The sequence below is a fragment of the Anomaloglossus baeobatrachus genome, chromosome 3 (genome assembly GCF_048569485.1).
Source record: "Anomaloglossus baeobatrachus isolate aAnoBae1 chromosome 3, aAnoBae1.hap1, whole genome shotgun sequence".
NCBI lineage: Eukaryota > Metazoa > Chordata > Amphibia > Anura > Aromobatidae > Anomaloglossus > Anomaloglossus baeobatrachus.
Genome location: NC_134355.1, coordinates 87,535,366 through 87,556,789, shown reverse-complemented (window position 1 = coordinate 87,556,789; position 21,424 = coordinate 87,535,366).

The following is a 21,424-nucleotide window of genomic DNA, read 5'->3' as shown; positions in this document are numbered from 1 at the left end:
ATCTGGATTGGAGATTTAAAAGATTTTTCCATCCATTTTTCAAAACTGTTTAAAGGGGAAGGATCAATAGTGGTAAAAGAAATAGGTTTTAGGGTCAAGTGCCTGATAGAAGGTAAATCAACATACAGGACATATGTTAACATTGGGATTTGGTAGTTGGTGCAGCTTCTGGGGGCAGATAATTTTATGGATTACATTCTTTAACACTCAGGTCACATTCTGCAAGCTCGCATTTTTGTAACTGTATATTTAAACATAAAAGGACATCAAGAAATCAATTTCTTATATCAATAATGCTGCATTTCTAAGGTCCCTGACCATGCAACATGTGGATGTGAAGAAAGTAAAATACATAAGCAAATCCAATAACTGCTATGTATAATCGGTTATACGTGCACAATACACAGGTGGGAATGTTCATTTGTTATGCTTCGTATTTATGTTTCTTCCATTTAGTTACTCACTGTTCCCTGCAAAATCCAAATCTACATAACTGATGGGCCTTCCGTATATAAACAGAAAGTCACCTGTGAGACTGAACCTAAAATACCATGTTCCCCTTTCATTTCTCCAAGAAAAACATTCTTCTCATTGAACCATGAAACAGGTTGTTGTAGCCTAGGGCAATTATAGTTTCTACTGTTTTAAACGCTAGTAAAGTCTCAGAAACAACTATCCCCATATAAGCATGAAAGATCATGTCAAGTAATGGCGATGATGATGTACGCGATCTGCTCACATCTACGTTTCTTAAGTGATACAAATGGGCATCTCAGTCCTGTCCCTGCTGCATGCTGGTATAAACAGAATCCTGTAGAATGGATATTAATACATTGCGTTCTCTTCAGGAAGATTGAAAATGATAGAAATGTCATTAGGATTTAACATTCATGTCCTATTCTTAAAACAGAATGATGCAAATTAAATGTGCTTTTATTGGGAGGTGAGCATGAAGTAAGGCTCAAAGGTGTCATAGATGGCCAACTTTTCAATCTATCCCTGCACTATTGCCAAGACTTTTGACAATTAACGTGGATATGTACAGGTTTCTCCATGTGCACATACTAGAGATGAATGGGTGTTTTGAAATTCAACTTCTTTGGCTTCAACGAGTTTTCACCCCAACATTTAATTTGTGGTAATAAATTTGCGCAAATGTCAATACTGGAAAGCCTGTGATTATTCAAAAAATACAGGTGGGAAGAGGAGAGAAAGAGAGAAACGACCCCTCTGACCATAAGCGCTAACTATATATAGAAGAGAGAGACTTAAAGGGAACCTGTCAGGTGCAATATGCACCAAGAACCACGAGCAGTTCTGGCTGCATATTGCTAATCCCTGCCTAACTGTCCCTGTATACACTAGCATAGCTAAAGAGATCTTTAGAAAAAGTATTTCTAAAGATCTTTTATTGTAGGATAATGTTGATATGAGACTACAAATTTGTCTCTTAAGGTCTGACTGCCGTGTTCAAATTATATTGTCATGTGTGCACACGAGAAAGAAATAACAGACTTAAATCGGTTATTATGAACCTTCTCTCCATGACTTGCGCCAGTGAGATTCTGATTCTCTTTACTGTGAAACTTTTTATAGCTTTAGAGAAGTGAACGGTGTAGACAAAATATAGTCCAATCAAGTATCGCATGCTGGACTCAAGACGTATAGGAATCTGCATAGTCTCTGCTGGATTGGTCAGTCCAAACTTTAGGAATTTCTTTGTTCTTTAACTTCTTTGGGTGTTGAACAGGATGCAGCAGCCATCTTTGATACATATGCTGGTATATACTATATTAAGGAAAATCACTGAATATGCAGTATATATATATATATATATATATATATATATATATATATATATATATATGTGTTAATAAAAAAACAAAAGCATTCATAAATATGTGTGTTAGGTTACATTAACTAAACTATATATTTGAGTCTATGAAATGGCTGAATTAAGTATTTTTGGTTACTTAATTATTACCTTAACAATAATGAGCAAGGGCACTAGTCCCCTGGGCATTAGTTCCCCTGGTTAGTCACCCCCATTAGCATGTTAGTATGCCCCTGTGCGCATGCTAACATGCTAATGAATACACAGTGTGCCGCCCCCGTGCCAGCAGCTGAGCTGCTCAGATCCGGATCCACGGTGGCTCTAGGGGTCTCCGGACCCGGGGGTTGTGCGGCCACTCAAATGAAGGGGGTATTTACCGGGGAATGTACTAGAGTTCGTGACACCACCCGTGGTATGTGGTAATTAGGAGTACCACCGCTGCAGCTGGGAGTACCCGAGGGTGGTGGAACGGGGCAGCCAGGTGTTGTGACCCTCCACAGGTAGGTGGGAATACCCCGGGGCTCGGTGATGGTGGGGGAGTGCCGTTGGATGCAAAGGGGTAACTTGCATACTCACTCAGTCTATTAAGCTGACACCAACAACTGGATAATCCAAAGTTCTGGATACCGCTGCCACTGAGGGGAGCTTAGTTCGGGTCCCGTCCCCAATGGTGCTGCCTGGTGATCCATGACCTGCCTCCTGGCACTAAGTTTACTTCTCTGTTGGTCTCGGTAGTATGGAACTTGCCGGGTACCGCTCCCCACTATGGTTAAGTGTGGGAGCTTGCTCTCAGGGTTCACGTTTTGGATTTTCTGGACCGTTTTTAGTAGAAAGTCCTATCCCCCTCGTTGCACTAGTACCCCGATTTTGGAGTGGGTCAAGAGTGGATCTTGAAGGCTCCGTTCTCTTCGGGTAAATTGTCAGGTTGCCTAAAGCTACTCCCTGACCTAGTGTCCACGTACCCCGTCATGCCCTGGTCCCAGCCCGGTGATGGTGCAAGGCTGCCGGCTGTCCTCCTTGACAAATCCTTACCCCTTGCCACGATCCCCTGCGACCGGGGGTCCAGCTCATCAAGGCCCAGACCACCGTCTGCCACCTACATAGCTTCCTAGGAGCCCTGCTCCTGACCTCCTCTCTTTTTCACTTCCAAACTACAACCCCTCACTGACATTCCTGACTTCCCTTCTCCAACCCCCCAGGTGGGCGACTCTATTCCACTCAAGCCGTCCACTGGTGTGTTTGGTGGGTGTGGTGCAGAGTGTACCTAGGATTTGATTAGCTGATGTAGGCAACACTATATAGTTGGGGACCCATAACCAAGAAGGAGGTGGATACTGCAAGGGAGGGATGATTTTGCAATACCTTGTGATGACCTGATAGTCCAGGGGTGTCACAACAGCGTCAGAGGATGATCTCACTCACCGCTCTGCTGCCATCGCCGCCCGACACTGGATTTCAGCATAATGTGCTGCCTGGTGATCCATGACCTACCTCCTGGCACTAAGTTTAAATCTCTGTTGGTTTCGGTAGTATGGAACTTGCCGGGTCCCGTTCCCCACTATGGATAAGTGTGGGAGCTTGCTCTCAGGGTTCACGTTTAGGATTTTCTGAACCGTTTTTAGTGGAAAGGACTATCCCCCTCGTTGCGCTAGTACCCCGATTTTGGAGCGGGAGGAGAGCGGATCTTGAAGGCTCCGTTCTCTTCGGGTAAATTGTCAGGTTGCCTAAAGCTACTCCCTGACCTAGGGTCCACATATCCCGTCGTGCCCTGGTCCTAGCCCAGTGATGATGCAAGGACGCCGGCTGTCCTCAACAGATCCGTGTTCCTTGCCACGATCCCCTGCGACCAGGGGTCCAGCTCCTCAAGGCCCAGACCACTGTCTGCCTCCTAGATAGCTTCCTAGGAGCCCTGCTCCTGACCTCCTCTCTCTTTCACTTCCAAACTGCAACCCCTCACTGACACTCCTGACGTCCCTTCACCAACCCCCTAGGTGGTCAACTCTATTCCACTCAAGCCATCCACTGGTGTGTTTGGTGGGTGTGGTGCAGAGTGTACCTAGGATTTGATAGGCAAAACCATATAGTTGGGGACCCATAACCAAGAAGGAGGTGGATACTGCACGGGAGGGCAGATTGTGCAATACCCTGTGACGACCTGATAGTCCAAGGGCATCACAACAGCATCAGAGGATGATCTCTCTCACCTCTCCACTACCATCACCGCCCGACACTGGATTTCGGCTCAGTGCACATGATCCCGGCACCTTCATGCTATACCACTGTAATCAAAAATATTCAACCCCCATTGCAAATACGTTTTTTAGCAAAACTTACAAACTCTCTGCTATTCGCAATACACTGAACAAAAATATAAACACAAATCTTTTGCTCCCATTTTTCATGAGCTGAACACTAAGATCTTAAGGGGGCTTTACACGCTACGACATCGCTAATGCGAACTCGTTGGGGTCACGGAATTGGTGACGCACTTCCGGCCGCATTTGCGATGCCCTTGCGTGTGACTCTTGCAAAAACGTGCAAAATCGCTCATCGGTGACATGGGGGTCCATTCTCAAAAATCGTTACTGCAGCAGTAACGAAGTTGTTCCTCGTTCCTGCGGCAGCACACATCGCTCCATGTGACACCGCAGGAACGAGGAACCTCTCCTTACCTGCCTCCCGGCCGCTATGCGGAAGGAAGGAGGTGGGCGGGATGTTACGTCCTGCTCATCTCCGCCCCTCCGCTTCTATTGGGTGGCGGTTCAGTGACGCATCTGTGACGTCGCTGTGACACTGAACGAACCATCCCCTTAGAAAGGAGGCGGTTCGCCGGTCACAGCGACGTCGCCGGGAAGGTAAGTAGTGTGACGGGTCTGGGCGATGTTGTGGGGCACGGGCAGCGATTTGCCCGTGTTGCACAACAGATGGGGGCGGGTACCCACACTAGCGATATCGGTACTGATATTGCAGCGTGTAAAGCGGCCTTTAGACTTTTTCTCTTAAATATTGTACACAAATTTGTCTAAATCTGTGTTAATGAGCATTTCTCCTTTACCAAGATAATCCATCCACCTTACAGGTGTGAGATAGCAAGATGCTGATTAGAAAGCATGATTATTGCACAGGTGCGCCTTAGGCTAGCTACAATACCAAGCCCCTATAAAATGTTTTTTCCCCCCATTTTTTAGTAGATTATATGGCATTGTGAATGGTTTAATCCAAATTTACAACTTCTGCAAAAAACACACCCATGACTTAACTACATCAAAGGCATAAAGAATATCTAAAACTATAAACTACTTCAATGTGGTGATACCAAACCACAGATTTCTCTTGGGAGGCTTTCTTTGACAAGTCTCTTTAAGTCAGAAATCATAGGTGACATCATACATGTATAGTTCTACCAGGAAAGCTGCAGTGACATTGTATTATTTGCAGTCAGGTAATTTACTATGACCTCACATCCATGTTTTTGTCTGATGAGTAGAGATGAGCGAACCGACCGTGGTTCGACTCGAGTTCGGTTTGCCGAACGGAGGTCTCGTTCGAGTTCGGTTCGGCGAACCGCTCGAACCGCATAGGAAACAATGGGAGGCAATCACAAACACATAGAACAAGTCATGGCTCTCAGAGGACTTTTCTTCCCCTGGGTCATCCAGGGGAGGCGAAAGGCAGGCGTATTTTTGAGCGTGCTTCATGCAAAGCATCTTTTTCATTTTGAAAAGGGGGGTCAACTGATGCCAGTCAAGTGGGGTGTGTGTGGCCCAATTAGTGGAAACGAGTCCCCTCGCTGTGTTTCTAAAAGAACCAAGATGAACAAGTCATGGCTCTCAGAGGACTTTTCTTCCCCTGGGTAATCCAGGGGAGGCGAAAGGCAGGCGTATTTTTGAGAGTGCTTCATGCAAAGCATCTTTTTCATTTTGAAAAGGGGGGTCAACTTATGCCAGTCAAGTGGGGTGTGTGTGGCCCAATTAGTGGAAAGAGAGAGACTGTGGTTGGAGTCCCCTCGCTTTTGAAAAAAGAACCAAGATGAAAAAGTCATGGCTCTCAAAGGACTTCTCTTCCCCTGGCTCATCCAGGGGAGGCGAAAGGCACGCGTATTTTTGAGAGTGCTTTATGGAAAGCATCTTTTTCATCTTGAAATTGGGGGTCAACTGATGCCAGTCAAGTGGGGTGTGTGTGGTCCAATTAGTGGAAACGAGGGAGACTGTGGTTGGCTGTTTTTTACATGATTTTCGAAGTGCATGACATGCCTAAGAGGTTTAGTTTCAGCATCTCAAACTTGTTGGCTACAGAAAGGCTGCCTTTACACCCTTTTGTCACCGAGGATTTTCGAGACCTTATGCCCATTGCAGTGCCCCAAGAGCCGATGGCCATTTGCCACTCCTTCTCCAAGAAAGGGGTGCCGGCGCTACCACAGCAGGTCGCACACAACATCACCGATTCCTTGAGAAACTCTGTGTGTGACAGGGTGCATTTCACCACAGATACTTGGACCAGTAAGCATGGACAGGGGAGTTACATGTTGCTAATTGGGCAATGGGTAACTATGGTGAGAGATGGAGAAGGGTCTGCTGTACAAGTCTTTCCGTCCCCTCGAGTTGAGTGTCAATCCTTCCTCTGTATGTACAAGTTCCTCCACTGCTTCTGCCTCATCAACCTCGTGTTGGTCCTGCACCTCAGCTGAAACCCTGTGTGGTCAGGCCACCCTTTCTTGTAACTGCGCCCAAGGAATCCCACACACCTCCTTACTATGCTGGCAGCAGAGCTCAAGGCCATCAGGCGGTCAAATGTTTACTTTGAAATGTAGGGGAAATGTGAGACACCGCTAAGTAGTTGTGGACGGTTAGCTCTGTAGAGTGAGACCGAGTTTCATCAATGGTTGTCTCCACTCAACCAGCAGCCAGGGAATTCCGGGTGCGACAATGATGCAAACCAGTCTGCGGCCCTTCTTCAGGGCTTGGGACACACGTGCCTTGTATGGCTCACGTGTTGAACCTGGTTGTCCAGCAATTTTTAAAACACTATCCAGGCCTACATGGCCTTCTGCAGAGGGCATGGTGTAACGCCTTCCTGGGTCGACACACTCAGATAGGCTGTAAAGGATAGGCTAGAGGGAAGCCACTCACCAAGCTGGACCCCCAGAACCCTGAAACCCTTTAACCCATATACAGTGATTTTGAATGACACAGGGCCCAAGTTGATCAATACCTGTGGAAGGCTGCAGTTCCAGAGAATAGTAGTCATGCAGGGTCAAAACATTAATTGAGGAAGAGGAACAGAATGGGAGGGACAGGACTTAATCAGAAAACAAGCAGAGGTGAAATGTGAATCGGCCAAGGAGGTACATAAACAGCAAGCAGGAAAAGTAGTCAGGTAACAAGCACACAAATTCATAAAACTGAACTGGGGTAACAGTAACCAGAGGTTCATAGCTATGTCTGGCAGTTGTCTGCAGACAGGAGGGGCCTAAAAAAGGGTGTGGTGTCTTCCCATTGGTTGTAGCTGAATGATAGTACTTCATCTGTGAGATACCCACCACCTGCATTCAGCCATTGGTTCTGCATCTGTCAAAGTAACGCAGCCCAGTGGGTGACCATGACCTGCATCCACCTGCGCCGCTGGCGTCGACTCCTCTCCCATCATCAGCACTATGCACGAAATGAACACGTTGTCACCTTGCGACAGGAGTACAAATTGACGTAGCGGACTACGTTGGTGACTTAACAGCCATGTGCGGCAATGATGCAAACATGTCTGCGGGCCTTCGTCAGGGCAATGTGACACACATGACTTGTATGGCTCACGTGTTAAATCTGATTCTCCAGCAATTTTTAAAACAACATCCTGGCCTACATGGCCTTGTGCAGCGGGCACGCTATGTACTCACTTCCATCGTTCGCACCCAGCAGCTCAACAACTTTCGTCGATCCTGAAGTCTTAAGGTCTGGCGGTTAAACGCCTGAAATGCAATGTTCCGACACGCAGGAATTGGAATCTGCACATGTTGCAGCGTCTGTGGCAGCACCGCAGAGCCCTGCTGAAATACGTTATGATGTATACCCTGGGCTAACTTGATCCAGAGGTGCTGCAGATCACGCTGCTGGAGTGGTGTCAGATCAAGGACCTATGCACCCTTCTACACAGTTTACAAATGTCGACGAAGATGTTTAACACTGGCGATGCCATTCTCAGCATGACAATTTTGGTCATCTACATGATGGAGCACACTGTAAGCATTATTTGGAGTCAGGTGTTGGTCCAAAAGGAAGGGAGGAAGTACTGGAGGAGTCATATGCGGAAGGGATAACAAGATCTTCAAGGTCCAGATGGCCAGCGGCACCTTGGCGGCAGTCACAGGACAGTGGGGGAGAGGGATTATCAAGGGCACATAGTATCAGCAAAACAGTTGAGGAAGGTGCAGGAGCCCAGGAAGAAATGGAGGATGAATTAGCGATGGGCATGGAAGACTCAGCAGATTAGTGAGAGCTTGCTCACATTTCGGTTGTGCGAGGTTGTGGGGAGAGGGCAGAGGAAGGAGGCACGATTCTCACCTCTCCGCCACCAACACACCAAGGACTTGGTCCTCCTGGATGCTCAAGACACATGAGCGCCTTCTTGCTGCACTACCTACAACATGACCCTCGGATTGTACGAATTCCAAGTCATGCTGACTACTGGGTTGCCACACTGTTAGATCCCTGGTACAACACAAAATTTTGCGAAATAACTCCTGCCATAGAAAGGGACGCACGTATGCAGGAGTATCAGCAGAAGGGGTTACGCAATCTTACATCTGCTTTTCCACTAAACACCAGTGCTGCACAGAGTGAATCTCAACGCTTTTTCATCGATAGGAGGAAATGGTCTTACTTGTCCACATCTGAGGGACTGAGGGCTGGCTGCTGTGCTGAGATGGCACTGAGTACGGTGTCTCTGCAGAGTTGTATTTTTGGTCATATACAAACTGAGTTGAAAAAGGACAGATGCTGGTGGAAAGGGGAACAGTTGTGTTGGAAAGGGGAAAAAAGTTTGTGTCCGTGGGTTTGGTGGTTAAGCAACAGTAACATTTGCTGAAGAAACAACATCTGTTATGGTGGGACTGGCAGATTTGGATAAGGTGGTATATACTATGTTACCACTATATAAAAAATATTAAGAAGAAAAGAAAGAGAAAGGTAGATATCCCAATCGCCATTCGGTGTCCACCGTGCTCACAGATGGAAAAGGAGAGGTTGGCAACTGGAAGGTTAGGTGGAGGATACAGAGCAGGTTGACTCTGAAACAAATAGTGGCCTGAACCGAGTTAGACGCCACTCGGATCTTGAGACTTGGAGCCCTGTTAGCGTAACAGGGTCCACACGACCACCCAGCCCCGGAACTCCCTGTTAACAACACAGGGGCCATTGGTTACGCTGTCCGTGTGCATAGGGGACACACCTGTGGATAGCAGCAGCAGGCCTGTTTATGCCACTGGGCTGCACTAGCAGGACTAGTAGGACAGGAGCTGTTCTTAAACGTTCTGCGTTACCAACTTTGGTGGCGGCCTGCATCGATGACCTATCCCTGCCTACCTCTGGTATAAAGCCGCAATGGGTTCAACACATGGAGGTGTGCTCTTTCAGAGCATAATAGAAAACTGGGCACCTTCTTGTTGGCTCCAGCCCCTTTTATAAGCTGGGTCCGCCCCAAACCAGGGTGAACCACAATGCACCTCCTGGAGACAAAAGCAGAGTGACACGTCATGAGTGGCATAACTAGCGTCCTATTTTGAACCGCCACTTGAATGATGACCTCATGGCTGCCACAACCAAAACACCTCAACAGTCATCGTCTGACCAACAACAATGAGGTGACAAGTCATAGGGGTGGCCCTCTGTAAGCCTGTTGGGAGTAGAGATGAGCAAACCAGCCGTGGTTCGGCTCGAGTTCAGTTCGTCGAACGGAGGTCTCGTTCGAGTTCAGTTCGGCGAACGTTCGACGAACCGAACTCGAACCAATAGGATATAATGGGAGGCAGTCACAAACACATAAAAATGCATTATAAATGTACACATACAGTTAATAAACATTGCCATAACACTTACCGGTCCCCGAGATCCCTCCTGCACTCTGTCTCCTGCCGCTATTCCATCCGATGATCACTGAATCCTCCCGGTAACCAGCACTGCCAGCAGTGATGCAGGACCTATCGTGACGTCAAAATAGCCATGTGACCAGTCACGTGGCTATTATCTCATTGGCTACAGACTGGTCACATGACTATGACGCGTCATGTAGGACCTGTCATTGCACTCTTCGGTACACGGTGCACATTTGTGTATCGCCGTGTACCGGCGACATGCTCTAGCACACGGTCGACTCCCCGTTCCGTTAGGGACCGGCTGACATAGCCGGTCATTAACGGAGATCACCGTTGCCATAGCAACGCAGTTAGCGGAGATGTCACCGCTAACCGCGGCTCCGGGAATCACATGATCGGAGCCCTGTTGCTATGGTAACGCGTCTGTCAGCGTTACCGCTGTTACCGCTAGCAGCACTGATCTCTCTCGGAGTGAAGGCTGCACGCTGCTTCCCGTGCAGCCTTCACGGAGTGAAGGCTGCACGGGAAGCAGCGTCTTCCCACGTGCAGCAGTGATGTAGCAGAGCTGCATTTGTTGAACGAGAAAGACAGAAGACCATGGATCGTGGAGGGCTGACAGGGGGTAATAAAGATAGAGTCTCTAATGTGTCTGTGTATTTATTTCTATTAAAGTATTTTTTCTCTGTGTAGTGTTTTTTTTTAACCCTTTATTGGAGATTCTTAATGGCCGGGTCAAACGTGCCTGACATTAAGAATCTCTGGCTTAATACTGGCTAGTAAAACAAAGCCAGTATTAACTCATGATTACCCAACAAGCCACCCGGCTCCAGGGCTATTGGAAGAGTTGGATACAGCGCCAGATGATGGCGCTTCTACGAGAGCGCCATTTTCTGGGGCGGCTGCGGACTGAAATTCGCAGCAGAGACGCCCAGAAACCTCGTGATAACCTGTGCTGCTGATTCCAATCCCCAGCTGCCTAGTTGTACCTTGCTGGACACAAAAATGGGGCGAAGCCCACATCATTTGTTTTTTAATTATTTCATGAAATAAGTGAAATAATTAAAAAAAACGGACTTCCCTATATTTTTGGTTCCCAGCCGGGTACAAATAGGCAACTGGGGGTTGGAGGCAGCCCGTGGCTGCCTGCTGTACCTGGCTAGCATACAAAAATATGGCGAAGCCCACGTCATTTTTTTGGTGGGCAAAAATCTTCTGCATACAGTCCTGGATGGAGTATGCTGAGCCTTGTAGTTCTGCAGCTGCTGTCTGTCTGTATGGAGAAGAGCAGACAGCAGCTGCAGAACTACAAGGCTCAGCATACTCCATCCAGGACTGTATGCAGAAGTTTTTTGCCCCCTGAAAAAATTATGTGGGCTTCGCCATATTTTTGTATGCTAGCCAGGTACAGCAGGCAGGTACGAGTGCCCCCAACCCCCAGTTGCCTATTTGTACCCGGCTGGGAACCAAAAATAAAGGGAAGCCCTTTTTTTATTATTTCATGAATTTCATGAAATAATTAGAAAACAAATGACGTAGGCTTCGCCCCTTTTATGTGTCCAGCCAGGTACAACTAGGCAGCTGGGGATTGGAATCCGCAGCACAGGTTGGCCTGAGCTTTCTGGGCCCCACTGCTGCGAATTGCAGTCTGCAGCTGCCTCAGAGAATGGCACTTTCATAGAAGCGCCATCTTCTGGCGCTGTATCCAACTCTTCCAGCACCTGCCTGCTATACCTGGCTAGCATACAAAAATATGGCGAAGCTCACGTCCTTTTTTTGTAGTTTTTTGGCAAAAAAATAAAAAATGCTTCCCTGGATTTTCCATTGCCAGTGAAGGTAACGCCAAGCAGTGGGGGTTAGCAGCCAGTAGCTGCTTGGATTACCCTAGCAGCGGGAGCCCATATATATTTTTTTTAATTATTTATTTAAATAACTAAAAACAAAATGGGCTTCCCTGTATTTTGATTGCTGGACATCACAGTGCTGTAAAAATAAATCTTTAAAAAAAATGACGTAGCGCTCCGCGGTATTTTTGATTCTCAGCGCAGATAAAGCAGACAGCTATGGGTTGCCACCTCCATCTGCCTGCCGTTACCTTGGTTGGCAATCAAAATACAGGGAAGCCCATTAATTTTTTCTATTTAAAAAATAGTTAAAAAAAAAATGACGTTGGGTCCCCCCATTTTTGATAGTCAGCTAGGGTAAAGCAGACGGCTGTAGCCTGAAAACCACAGCTGGCAGCTTTACCGTGGTTGGGGATCCAATGTGGAGGTCCCCCCCAGGCTCTTTTTTTATAATTATTTTATAAATATTAATAATTATACAAAAAAAGTAGGGTCCCCCCCAAATTGGATCACCAGCCAAGGTAAAGCGGACAGCTGTGGTCTGGTATTCTCAGGGTGGGAAGGCCCATAGTTATTGGGCCTTCACAGCCTAAAAATAGCAGGCCGCAGGTACCCCAGACGTGGCGCATCCACTGGATGCGCCAATCCTGGCGCTTCACCCCAGCTCATCCCGTGCCCTGGTGCAGTGGCAAACGGGGTAATAAATCAGGTTGATACTAGCTGTAAAGTCACCTTAGATCAAGCCCAGCAGTTTGTGATGTCATGGCGTCTATTAGATACCCAACATCATAAACTGTCAGTACAAACAAAAAAAAAAAATCGACAAAAGAAATTTATTTGAAAAAACAGTCCCCAAAACATTTCCTCTTTCACCAATTTATTGTAAGAAAAAAAATAAAGGGGTCCCACGACGACTCTGGACCATCTAGAATATGGGGGGGAGACACTCAGGGAACGTATCCCCAATTTTCTAGGAGTGCCGACCCTTCATGTGAGGAGTGTGGGTGCAATGAATCTGCACTCACTCTCCCCAGGTCCACAGCAGCAGAGTCCATGTCGTAATGGTTGCTACCAAAGCTGCAATGCCCTGCTCATGAGGTAAGGGCATGCCTAATCAAGAGAACTATTCTACATTTCCAAATATTGGTATTTGCTGATATTATTGCTATTCCACCTACTATATATTGGGGATAGGATCTTGGAGATGGAATACCCCTTTAAGTCCAGTTATCTAGCTGAATGAATACTTAACAACAGAGCTCGCTATTTAGATGTGTTTTCTTGCGGCGTATAACGGACTCTCATGTTTGGTAGTCGTTCAGCAGGGAAACTATAAAAGCAAATCCCTCCATTTGGAAATGTAGTATATAGCGCTCCTGATCAATTATGTTCCTTACCTCATGAGCAGGGCATTGCAGTAATAATAATAATTTATTCATTTATATAGCGTTATTAATTCCATAGCGCTGTATGTCTTTGGAGTGTGGGAGGAAACCGGAGTACCCGGAGGAAACCCACGCAAACAACATATAAACTCCTTGCAGATGGTGTCCTTGGTGAGAATTGAGCCCAGGACCTCAGCGCTGCAAGACTGCAGTGCTAACCACTGAGCCACCGTGCCGCCCATTTAGCTTACAGATGCATAACCACCACTCACTGTGTCTGAACACAGGAAGCTGAGCTGACAGCCGCTCTGTGCATGCGGCGTCTATTGTGAAGGACAGGGCCGTGGGGGGATCAACGCTGCACAGGTACCGTGGGACACCGGGGAACACCGGTGGGGTTATAGGGGGTGACCTGGCAGGGCCTGGGGAGGAGTTTTCTGTCACATGTGTCATGGCACATGCGACAGAAATCAGAGGAGAAGGGTGAATGCGGCCGGCGCGCTGCTGTGCGCGCGGCCATCTTGGATTTCTGGGAGGGCATCAGGGGGGGCACTATGGCGACACCGGGGGACCGGAGGGAACCGGGGAGGAGATTTATCATGTTTGTTCATGCCAGATGGGAGATAAATAATTTTTACCGGCGCTGTCATTTACTGTAACGTGATCATCGGTGTACGGTGTATACCTGTGATCACATGAGCGGGGACCGGAAAAAACATCCTGAATCATGATCTCCAGGGTCTCAGCTAGCCCTGAAACCCCGAAGATTTTCTGACGCTGGGGGGCGTTATTCACTTATTTCTGTCTGCTGTTTATTAACGGCAGATCAGAATAAGGCTACATTAACACGACCGATCCATTTTTGCGGTCTGCAAGAAACAGTCCGTTTTTTTTCACAGGTGCATCCGTGTGGCATCCGTTTCCGTTCCGTAGACGGTCCGTATGTCATCTGTTTGTCATCCGTGTGCCTTCCGTTTTTTTTGTGTACTGCAAAAAAACTGAAGGAGGGAAAATACATAAATTTACCCAGGATCCATAGCTTCATCCTACATGAGGCGGTCACATGTTCACTCCAGTGCCATTTTCTACTGCTTTTCACAGCGTAGAGCGCTCTGGTGATTTTCTTGTGCTTGTGCACTTCATATCAGTCTTTTCTGTCATTATAATGGCAGAAGACACATAATGTCCCACTCTCCTGCATTTTGTAATTTTGCACCCTTTGGTGCCTTTCATGTGGCACTAAGGGGTGCTTAGCTTTGTATTTAGCCAAAAAAATGAAAAAAAAATGACATAGGGTTCCCCCTATTTTTGTAGCCAGCTAGGGTAAAGCAGACGGCTGCAGCCTGCAGACCACAGCTGGCAGCCTCACCTTTGCTGGTAATCCAAAACTGAGGGCACCCCACACTGTTATTTTAAATTAAATAAATAATTAAAAAAAAAAACACGTAGGGGTCCCCCCAAAATTGGATCATTAGCCAAGGTAAAGCAGACAGCTGGGGTCTGATATTCTCAGACTAGGGAGGTCCATGGTTATTGGACTCTCCCCAGCCTAAAAATAGCAGGCCGCAACCGCCCCAGAAGTGGCGCATCCAATACATGTGCTAATCCTGGTGCTTCGCCCCAGCTCATCCCGTGCCCTGGTGCGGTGGCAAACGGGGTAATATATGGGGTTAATACCAGATGTATTGGTCACCACCACGGCTTTAAGAAGATTTGACAACCTTAACATAGGGAATGAAGCCTTGATGGTAACAGCGGATGTGGAAGCCCTATATTCCTCCATTAGGCATCAGGATGGGGTGAGGGCGGTTGAGTTTTTCTTACAATCCAGTAACTTGGAGCAAGGACTGGTGGACCTCATTTTAATGCTGCTCAATTTCATCTTACAGCATAACTGTTTTATGTTCAAGGATGAAATCTTCCTCCAGATTTAGGGTACAGCAATGGGGGCGGCCTGCGCCCCCTCTTATGCGAACCTGTTTCTGGGGGAATGGGAACGACAAATCTTCCAGACTGAGCCGGATGAGTCTGTGTGCCTGGTCCAGAATTGGATCAGGTACATAGTTGACATCTGGTTCATCTGGGAGGGCACAGTAGAGCAGCTGGATTCATTTATGAATCGACTTAATTCCAATAATAAGAACATCTTTTTGACGTATAAGTATGGTCGATCCGTGGAATTTTTGGACATCAAAATTTATGCCTCTCCAAGTGGGGATTTAAGCACGGATGTGTTTAGAAAACTCACGTCCACAAACACTCTCCTCCATGCTCAATCATGCCATCACCCATCAACCATCAGAAGCATTCCTACATCCCAGTTTTTGAGAGTAAAGCGAATTTGCTACTCTAATGAGAGATTCGACATTCAAGCTGAGGATTTAACTGATCGGTTCCTCAAGAGAGGTTACAGTAGGAAATGTGTCCGTAAAGGACACAGGAGAGCCCTGAATACCACGAGGGAACAGTTATTGTACTCTAGCCGTGAATCAACCAAAGAGGAACAACCGGCTCGGCTTATCACCACATTTAGTAATCATTGGAAAGATCTCCGGGTGATCCTTGATAGACACTGGCAAGTGTTGATGATGGATCCCATTTTGAAAAGGTGTCTGCCAGATCATCCTTTGGTCACAGCAAGAAGATCAAAAAATCTCAGGGACTTATTAGTACATAGTTCGTATCAGGGCTCTAAGAATGCATTGAAAACCCCTCTTTCTCCTGGCTTCTTCCCATGCGGGATGGGCAAAGGTTGTTTAAACATGGTAAAATCTAAAACCTTCACGGGCAATAGAGAATCAAGAGAGTATACTATTAGGCAACATTTGACATGCTCATCTAAAAATGTAGTTTACCAGGCTACTTGTGGCTGTGGTAAATTTTACGTCGGCCTCACTAGCAGAGAACTAAAAATCCGCACACGTGAACATGTGCGTGACATTGAAAAATCCAAAACTGCTCTGGAGAATGAACATCTTAAAACTCTCCCTAGACACTATAGAAAATTTCACAACTCGAACCCTGCATCACTGAAAATCAAAGCGATAGATCAAATCAAAGAAGACCCCAGAGGGGGAGATCTTAATACAATCCTGGGTAGATTGGAAAGTAAATGGATCTACCTGTTGGATACTGTGGCACCCAAGGGGCTTAATGAGCACTTTGGTTTTGGTTCATTCCTGTAAGTTGAACGAGGATTCATAGACATGCCTCATATCTTATTTTATCTTTATTTTAATCTGTCATTTTAAATTGATTTTAATATGGTTATTTAGTGTTTATTCAATAGTGTTTGGATCTAGGGTATATGGCCTTGGACTCTCATCCTCCAGCATATGTGACCCCAGGGATAATCCTTGTAGTAGACGATTGATTTACTAATTAATGTGTGCATTTTCCCCTAGGGTTTGGAAATACGTTGATACCCAATTTATAATGCATGATGGGATGTCTGTAAATTAGGTGGACCCTCAGGACATTGGATCTGCGGATTTTGAAAATGATTGTTCCACTCAACACTGAAGATCTCTTCCCTGATGGGTGTTTCTCCCTCCCCTTTTTTTTTTTTTTTTTGTTGTCCACTGGCTAAGCGCAGGACCATTGGGATCACGGGTGTCTCGTCCTCATTGTGGCGTCTCGGTGGCCGGGCTGGTCGGAACTCATGGTCCGGCGTGCGTGGTCACTCGTGATGCCGCGGTGGGGTAGAAGCATGACTCCTGTCCCCATGGTTACCGTGCTATCATGCCCCATTGGCTATCATGCCCCATTGGCTAATATTGGGATGGATCGGGGCCAATTATTATTTTTATAACACTAAAGGAAGAAAAATTAGCATAGATCTTTGGAGGGGAGACGCTGCTTAGGGGATACTGGGGCCACTAAATTAGATCTTGTTTAAGTCAGAGTGACTATAGGATGTATGGCCTATGAGCCTTGGAATGACCAAATGCGTGAAGGCAATAAAAATCCATTAGGAGGTTAAATGGTAACCCTATGATGGTTCAGCTCTAATGCTATGGGGGCGGATGCGTCCGAGAGACTGGTGAGCGTCCTTAGAATCGAGATGCCTTTTGTTGTACTGGGGCATCGGGACAATAAACAACGGAACCTCCTCTGGTTGAAGATTATGGTTCCAATATGTTTATGTTCCTGATTGAACTATGATTTTTTGAGCCCACTTGAGCATCCAGTGACGCTGCGATGTGTGTATATATCTTTTGCATTTGGTCTTTCTTTTGGTGACCATGGACGCCGCAATATGTCCACGCATGCTCGGTTAGCATTATCTACACGCTGTGCCGACTGACGTGCTTGGCCGCCTATGATTGGACATAGAGCAGGGATGCCTCATGGGTGCAATGCCTGACCACATCACGACCACGCATGCTCGGTCCAGCAAGATTTACATGCCGTACGTACTGATGCGATTAGCAGGCCTATGATTGGACATTGAATGGAGATGCCTCATTGGTGTATAGGACGACTACGTCACAACCAGTGAAAGGCTCTCTTTTGGAGATATATGTCCGCAGTAACATGTACCCTTATTAAATTATGAATGTTGGACTTGCTGCGGCGTCCATGGTTTCCGAGTTATATGCATACATCCTGTTGTGTTAAGTTATGATAATATTCTATGAGATTATGGGCCCGACCACCCGGAAGTGAATCACAGCTATACTGTGATCAGGACAATAAACAACGGAACCTCCTCTGGTTGAAGGTTATGGTTCAAACATGTTTATATTCCTGATTGAACTATGACTTTTTGAGTCCACCTGAGCATCGGGTGACGCTGCGATGTGTGTGTATATCTTTTGCTGTGAGTCCCCCTTGGTAACCATGGACGCCGCAATTTGTCCACGCATGCTCGGTTAGCACTATCTACACGCTGTGCTGACTGACGTGTTTGGCCGCCTATGATTGGACATAGAGCAGGGATGCCTCATTGGTGCAATGCTTGACTACGTCACGACCACGCATGCTCTGTCCAGCACGATGTACATGCCGTGCGGACTGATACGATTGGCAGGCCTATGATTGGACATGAAATGGTGAGGCCTCATTGGTGGAGGGGACGATTACGTCACAACCAATGAAAAGCTCTCATTTGGAGATATATGTCCGTAGAGACATGTACCTTTATCAAATTATGACTGTTAGACTTACTGCAGCGTCCATGGATCCCTAATTATATGCATACATCCTGCTGTGTTAATCCTTTTAAGTTATGAGAATATTCTATGGGATTATGAGCCCGGCTATCCGGAAGTGAACCACAGCTATAATGCACCCGATTGGTGGTTTCATGCCGATGTAAACACAAATGATTGGCTACGATAGTTGTCAGTGTGATGTGGTGGAAGTGACGTCCTGAAGGCGGACATGTGGCCCAGAGTGCACAATGAGAGTAACTAGGTTAGCACACATTTTTCTGATAATTGGATGATTGTCTGGGGCATTTATACCCTTGATCCACACTTACCCAGCATACGTCCCCTGAGGAAGAGGGTGAAACGCGCGTTGGGACAGGCAGGTGGTGCGGTTCTACCTTACTGGTCAGTATATGGTTGTCTTTCACTCTTTGGGAGTATATCTTCCGTGAGGGTGATTTATTGTTAAAACCCCACCAAATGTGTGAGTTTATCCCAGCCCATAATGAGCAGGGACTAATTACCAACCATTTGCTGACTTATGTTTTGAAACATTTTGTATATCCCTGTATGTTGTCAGCATTCATAGGGATTATACCATCTCTGAGGGTGATTGAATGTTGAAACCCCAGTAGTGACTTGTGTATACCTTTATCTATGTAGTAGGGATGAAATGTTATTACCACTTGTATGTTGACATATACTGTATTTTTCATATACTATATTCTCTACATGTATGATACCGTTCCACCTTCTATTGAGGATTTACTGCTGTGAATGTTGTTGTTTTCTCTTATGATGTTTAATTTTATGAATTTGCAATAAAATTATATTTTTATTATTTTGGAGTCATACCATTTGTTTCTCTGGCTTTAATTAATACCAGATGTGTAATGTCACCTGGCATCAAGCCCTGGGGTTGGTGAGGTCAGGCGTCTATCAGATACCCGACATCACCAACCCAGTCAGTAATAAAAAAAAATAGACGACAAACACATTTTTATTTGAAAAAACGCTCCCCAATACATTCCCTCTTTAACCAATTTATTAGAAAGAAAAACAAATCCAGGTCTGGTGTAATCCAAGGGGTTGCCATGACGATCCACACTGTCCCAGTCAATGAAGAGCAGGATGTTCCCCATTGGCTGGGAGAGCAGTGCAGTGACCTGGCTAACATCAATGGGTCAGCCCAGGTCACTGCAGGGGATGACAAGTGCTGCTGTCAGCGAGGTACATTACCTGCGCTGATTTCCTGCACTGCTGACAGCACCTGTCACTGAGTTCAATGACCGCCGCCTTCACAGCCAAGTATCGCGAGCGGCCCGTGACGTCACTGCTAGTCAGTCTCGGGTCGGAAGCGAGAGAAGGTGATGTGACAAGCGGCGGCCATGGAGGACAGTGACAGCGCTGAGGTTGGGACTTCATCACCGCAGGTAAGCCGAGCGGGACTATGTGTGCAGAGTGCAGGTGGGCGGAGCCATTTGTACTGGCGGCGGAGTGTGAAGTGGGTGGCGCTGAGAACGTCAGTGTCGTGGACTGCTTGGCTGGGGACAGGTGAATGTGAGTGTGTGTGTGTGTGTGTGTGTGTGTGTACATGCCGCGTGCAGGAGGGGGCGGAGTGAGCTGAGCGGGGAAGTGTGGGCTTCCTGCGCGTAACTAGGATAAACATCGGGTTACTAACCAAAGTGCTTTGCTTGGATACCCGATGTTTATCTTGGTTACCAGCTTCTGGCAGGCTGCCAGCGATGGCTCCTGCACACTGTAGCTGTAAAAAACCCTGCTTTTTGCTGCTAGAACCGTTCTCGAACGTATCTAGAACTATCGAGCTTTAGCAAAAAGCTCGAGTTCTAGTTCGATCTAGAACAGCCCCCAAAATCACTCGAGCCGCGAACTGGAGAACCTCGAACCGCGAACCGCGCTCACCTCTAGTTGGGAGTGGCCTAGCCAAATTGTCAGGACACCTGATGCCCTGTGGTCTATATGGGCCCCCCATATCAGGGGCAGGGCCAAAGAGTTCATTACCTGACCTAGCCTCTGATGCAGTAAGTGCCTGAGCATGCTCAGTAGCATGAAATACAGTTTCTGAAAAAAAGACTATCCGCTTCAGCATGCTGTCTAGGCACAACACAGGACTTAGACCCGGCATGGAGTGCAAGTACCTGTGCAAAGAGGCTTTTCTCAGTCAGTGTGAAGCCCCACAGGTGTTGTGTTGGTGCATTACCTTCAGGGACTCCACGTGGAGGAAGAGTCTAATCACACTTAGGTTGCTTCTTTATATGTATTTTCGTGACGCCACTCTCGGTATTGCGGTCAGTGGGGACCGCCACTGCAGTGTAAGGGGACACCTGGGGCTGATGTTGAGTGCAGTTAGTTTTAGTGGCCTCCCGAGAGTGAGTCAAGCACCAGGGCCCTGTGTAAGTGTGCTGAGCCGCAGGTCGCAGAATGACTCAGGCACAGTCCAAAAGAGCATGCGCTGTAGCCCAAAATTAAGACTTTGCCTCAGGAATGACACAGTCAGGCAGAGCATACTCAGTTGGCGAAACACTGGAGTTAGGTTGCGGCTGGGGTAAATCGGCACACAGGAAGGAGCAACCACGGAAACACTTCGCTCAATTGTGAGGGGAGTCATTTTGGAGTTTGGTGAGGAGTACCATAATACCAGTGAGCATCATCCTGTGCCACAGACCAACATTCTTCCGGTGCTGTCTATACTGTTAACCATGATAGGAGCGCAAAGTCTGTATTTATGGCAACTGGACATCACATTACCCGGGTACGGTAGGCTGTGCCCAGACAGTAATGCGTGCACGCAACACTTTGTTTTAATATGAAAACACATATCTGTTCTGGGTAGGACGACTATATAGACAATCACACTTGCTGCCTCTGCACTGTCAAATTGTCACGTACAGTTTAAATCATAGAGGGACAGCGACACATGTTTGCATTGAATGTTGCTTTTCAAGATTTACATGACTGTGTTGCAGAGCTGTGTGGTTTGCATTCCCACTGTTATCATCTGCGGCTTCAGCTACAAGGGTATTCAGGGTGGGTGATGTGTTTTGTCTATGTTTAGGTAGATAACTGGGAAGCTCTTGTGATGCGCCACTAGTAAGTTGTCTTCGCAC